The following is a 6000-nucleotide window of genomic DNA, read 5'->3' as shown; positions in this document are numbered from 1 at the left end:
CCCTGCTCCACGGCGCCCAGTCCCATCGACCACCCAAGGGCTGAGGACTGCGAGCGCATGGCGCAGGACTGGCAGGCAGCTCCACCTGCAGCCCCGTGCAGGACCCACTGGGTGAAGCCAGCTGGGCTCCTGAGTCTGGTGGGGCCTTGGGGAATCTTTATGGCTAGCTCAGGGATTGTAAACACACCAATCAGCACCGTGTGTTTAGCTCAAGGTTTGTGAGTGCACCAATCGACACTCTGTATCTAGCTGCTCTGGTGGGGCCTTGGAGAACCTTTACCTCTAGCTCAGGGATTGTAAATACACCAATCGGCACTCTGTATCTAGCTCAAGGTTTGTAAACACACCAATCAGCACCCTGTGTTTGGCTCAGGGTTTGTGAGTGCACCAATGGACACTCTGTATCTAGCTGCTCTGGTGGGGCCTTGGAGAACCTTTATGTCTAGCTCAGAGATTGTAAATACACCAATTAGCACTGTATCTAGCTCAAGGTTTGTAAACACACCAATCAGCACCCTGTGTTTAGCTCAGGGTTTGTGAGTGCACCAGTCCACACTGTATCTAGCTGCTCTGGTAGGGCCTTGGAGAACCTTTGTGTGGATACTCTGTATCTAACTAATCTAGTAGGGACGTGGAGAACTTTTGTATCTAGCTCAAGGCTTGTAAACGCACCAATCAGCGCCCTGTCAAAACAGACCACTTGGCTCTACCAATCAGCAGGATGTAGATGAGGCCAGATAAGAGAATAAAAGCAGGCTGCCCCAGCCAGCAGCGGCAACTGGCTCAGGTCCCCTTCCACAGTGTGGAAGCTTTGTTCTTTTGCTCTAAATCTTGCTACTGCTCACTCTTTGGGTCCACACTGCTTTTATGAGCTGTAACACTCACCACGAAGATCTACAGCTTCACTCCGGAAGCCAGCGAGCCCACGAGCCCACCAGGAAGAACGAACAACTCCAGACGTGCTGCCTTAACAGCTGTAACACTCACCGTGAAAGTCTGCAGCTTCACTCCTGAGCCAGTGAGACCACGAACCCACCAGAAGGAACTCCGAACACATCCGAACATCAGAAGGAACAAACTCCAGACGCGCCACCTTAAGAGCTGTAACACTCACCGCGAGGGTCCGCGGCTTCATTGTTGAAGTCAGTGAGACCAAGAACCCACCAATTCCGGACACACTGGGATTACAGGCGTGAGCCACCGCGTCCTGTCTGGTTTTAAACTTCTGATCTCTATTAACCGAAGTGCCTTGTCAGAACTGGAAAAACTGGGGCAGCCACTGACTGGAGTCTTTCTGCCTATTTTTAGATCACACACCCTGCACTGAGTTCCAACTCACATCAAAACTGCAGGTTGTAGCCCTCCTGCTCAGGGAAGCCTCAGAAAGGATCTCCTTGGCCAATGGAAAATGGAGCTTGGAGATGCTTTGTGCTCTTGCAGTGAGATGTATGTCTTCAAAGTATCTCTTTAGAAAAACAAAACATAAAGTACCCCCACCCTGATCACGCAATGCATTCTTGTTCCCTTCGAAATTTTAGGAAATTTTTTAAAAGCACTAAGAAGAAAAATAAATTATATCTATATCTCCACCCATGAAAATGGGGTCCCTTCTCAACCTCCTTTTTTCACTTCATGATAAGTCTTGACTATCTTTCACTATCATTTAATAACCTCCAAGCACATCCATTTCATTAGCTCCATAAGAAATAATAATCAATAAAGCTACTATTCATGCACTACACATTGTTCTAAGTGCTTCTTGTATTTTTGTTTATTTCATCCCTACCTCAGCCCTGTAAGTTTCATTATGGTCATCTCCATCTTACACATGGGGAAACTGAGGCTTGCACGGGGTTTGCCTAAAGTCAGGTTTGCCTGACATCCAGGTCTGCCCTCACCCAACACACTTGACCATTTGGTGATGGTGCTGTGGTGTCTAGAATCCACAGGCCCCTTGTCATGTATTCAGACTGATTCCATGATTTTCCGTTTGTTGTACAGGCGTATTGAAGAACATCCTTGTGAATAGACAGCTGGGAATCACCGTAAGTATTTCCTTAGGACAAAAGCATGGTTGTGGAATGGCTGGGTGAAAAGGTCAGCCCTTTGCCAAATTAAATGCCCTCTAGAGAGGCTCTGCTGTTTATTCCCCCACTAGCAGTGCAGAAATTGTCACGACCCTCCTGCTTTTTAAAACCTCATCCAGGAGTGACTCCCCATCCTCCCTCTCTCATTCCTCCCTTTGAACATACCTGATGTGTTATTTGAAGATGCCAACCTAAGAGAATAGGCACAGATTATTTATCCTCGCTGCTAGACCTCAACCTCACTTATCTTTACTTCCCTCAAAGTCCCAGGGGTAAGGCCAGGTGTCTCTATTGGGAAGAAGCCATCTCCTTAAAAAACAGATTCTCACCTCCCAGCCTTTGCTGGATCACTTGTGTTTCACTCTCACTCTTTCTTATCCCCACAGCTTCAGCTTTGACATCGTCCTACCACCACCACCTCCATGAAGGCTTCCCTGCTTCCCCAGACAGGCCTGGATGCCTCCCCAGCACCTCCACAGCCCCATCTTTACTCCAACATAACACTGACCACGTTACATTATACTGTATTTCGTCAAATCTAAGCCACCAACATTATTGTGTGTAACCCTAAAAAAGACTGACACATGCTTTTCTTTTTTAAAAATAGCATTATTGATGTGTAACCCACATACCATACAATTCACCCACTTAAAAGGTACAATTCAATGTGTTTTAGTATATTCACAGAGCTGAGAAACCATCACCACAGTCAATGTTAGAACATTTTCATCAACTCTAAAACAAATCTTGTACCTACTGCTATCACCTATCACCTCCCACCCCTCCTGTACCCCTGACACCCAGCCGTAAGCAACCATTAATCTGTATTCTGTCTCTACAGATTTTCCTATACTGGGTCCTCACATTAATGAAGTTATATAATATGTGGACTAATATTGCTGACTTCTTTCTCTTGGTTTTGGGCCATAAGATATAATCCCAAACACCATAATCCCAACACCATGTTGAAATCTGGAGAAATCAAAATCCTTAAGTCTGAAATCCCAAAAATCATAATCCCAAAGTATCAAAATCTTGAAAATATAGTTCTGAAAAAAAAAATTTTTAATTTCTCTAAAAGACATTTGTTGACATTTGTAAAGGGGATTTATCCGAGAAACACATAAAAACATGGCAGAACACCTGATAGGCCACACAACACAATAAAATAAGCCATAATAACATATGTATTTTTGCAAGCATAAACACTCAAGTATACTAACGACAGTCACACCCGTATAAATGTTATGAGCAGCTATTTCTATATGTAACTTGCGACCATCTGAAATACCATGACGGGCAACCTAAGTCTATTGATGAGACCGATCAAAAACAGCGAAGCAAAGTCTGTCCCAGCTCTCAGAAGAGAGAGATCAATTCACCTTTTGTATTTGTTCTCGCCAGATCCTCAGCCAATTGGATGGTGTCAACCATCATTGAGGGCAGATCATCCCCCCAGTCCACTCAGACTCACACATTAATCTCTTCTGGAAACACCCTCATGACACACCCAAAATAACACTTGGCCAGGTTAAGCTTGACCAAATTAAGTCCACAAGTCCACCCTTGTCAACTTGGTACCCATACATATCACCTTAAAACATACTGAATTTCAAAAAAAAAAAAAAAAGACAATAACTAGGTAACAGTTCCGCCTAACATGATGCAACTGACATGATACAGCTATCCTGCATGCAACCAAAAATGCAATAATTGTGATTTGGGGGGTTTTAGACTTTAGGGATTTTGATCTTTAGAAATTTTGATCTTTAAGGATTTCAACTTTCGAGATTACGGTGTTTGGGATTGTGTTTTTCAGGGTTATGATCAGCACTTTCACTTAGCATAACACTTTCAAGGCTTATCCATGTTGTAGCATGTATGCATACTTCATGACCTTTTATGGTCAAATAATATTCTGCCGTATGGATAGATCACATTTTGTTTATCCATTCATCAGTTGATGGATATTTGGGTTGTTTTCACATTTTTTGCTATTGTTATGAACATTCGTGTACATGTGTTTTATGCAGACATATGTCTTCAAGTCTCTTGGGTATACCTAGGAGTCACAATGCTTTCTTATCACTTAGAATTTTTGTTTGTATTATTTAAAAAGCACTTTTAGAGTTATTTAGACATCAATTTTAATCACATATCATATCACTCTGCACATACTTTTTTTTGAAAAAAGAAAAGACAAGTAAAATACATTAATTAAGATATTCCAAAAATGTCTTCAGTACAAAGTCTATCTTCTAAATGATTTTTAAAATCATGGTTGCCAAAGTCCACGTTTTCCTACAAGATATTCTCCACTGTGCCATTAAGAACATTAAAGAGGCTGGGTGTGTTGGCTCATGCCTATAATCTCTTTGGGAGGCCAAGGAAATAGTATCACTTGAGGCCAGGAGTTCCAGACCAGCCAGGGCAACATAGGGAGACTGTCTCTACAAAAAAAAAAAAAAAAAATTAAAATTAGCCAGGCATTGTAGCATGTGCACATAGTCCTAGCCACTCAGGAGGCTGAGACGGGAGGATCACATAAGCCCAGAAGATTGGGGCTGCAGTGAGCTATGATTGCACCACTGCATTCCAGTCTGGGCAACCAAGCAAGACTATCTCAAAAAAACATACAAAAACAAAAAAAAAACACTTGAAGATACAAGAATTCTTTTTTTTATTTTTTTTTTGACATAGAGACACTCTGTCGCCCAGGCTAGAGTGCAGTGGTGTGATCTCGGCTCACTGCAACCTCTACCTCCCAGATTCAAGTGATACTCCTGCCTTAGCCTCCCGAGTAGCCAGGATTATAGGCGCCCGCCACCACGCCAGGCTAATTTTTGTATTCTTGGTAGAGTTGGGTTTTCACCATGTTGGCTGGTCTCAAACTCCTCACCTCAAGTGATCTGCTCACCTCGGCCTCCCAAAGTGCTGGGATTACAAGCGGAGCCACCATGTCTGGCCACAAGAATTCTTAAAAGACAGCTTCACTGTTCTCTCCCAGAAAGACCAACCTCATCCTGACCACTACTAGCCTACAGTGGTCTTACAACCCCTTCAATTGCAAAATGCATCCCAATTTCAAAGAAGTTAATAAGTGAAAAAAAAAGTACATTGTAGAATTCATGAAGTGTGGTCATTTCCTGTCTACTTGTTCATATCCCATGCAAGAAATCGTAAGTGCTTTGAGAACTGGGACAAGCCTTGTCCCCCATTGTGTTCATTCATGCATTTAATCAACAAAAAAGAGTGAAGCACCTATACCACTTATAATATATTCTTAATAAAAGTATATCAAATGAATGAATGAATAAATGTATGAATGAATGTTCATCTACTTTGGAAAATGGAACGAACTCACCTCCTAATCAGGGGAACACCTTCAATTTATTTCATTTCTAGGAGGTGTTTCTTCATTTATGAGATGAAGGCAGTAGTGAGAATAAAAATGAGCTCATGTGCAATACTCCTAAGAAAGTACCTGACACCTAGTAGGCTACCTAAAAATACCTATGGAATAAAAGAAAGAATAAGTGAATGATAATATAATTATTATTGCAGCTAAAATCTATTGTATACTTTTCTGGGGCCAGACACTGGTTCTATGCACTTCACTTGTGTTAATTCATTTTTTAATCCCTCATTTAATCCTCACAACAATCCTACAAGGTAGGTACTAACATTATCACCAGTTGACAAAGGAGAAAACTGAGGCATGGAGAGGTTGAATGAATGAATGAATGAATGAATGAATACAGGAATGAATGAATGACTGTTGACCTGCCTCAGTTAAAATCCCAGGCATTCCATTTCTAGAGGGGTGAACCTGAGCAGCCCCTTCACCTCTCTGATCTTCATTTCCTTGTCTAGAAAATGAGAAATAAATCATCTGTACTTCCCTAGGTGGTAC

The sequence above is a fragment of the Pongo pygmaeus genome, chromosome 10 (assembly GCF_028885625.2).
Source record: "Pongo pygmaeus isolate AG05252 chromosome 10, NHGRI_mPonPyg2-v2.0_pri, whole genome shotgun sequence".
Taxonomy (NCBI): Eukaryota; Metazoa; Chordata; class Mammalia; order Primates; family Hominidae; genus Pongo; species Pongo pygmaeus.
The sequence above is the reverse complement of the archived record's forward strand: the minus strand, read 5'-3'. Positions refer to the sequence as shown.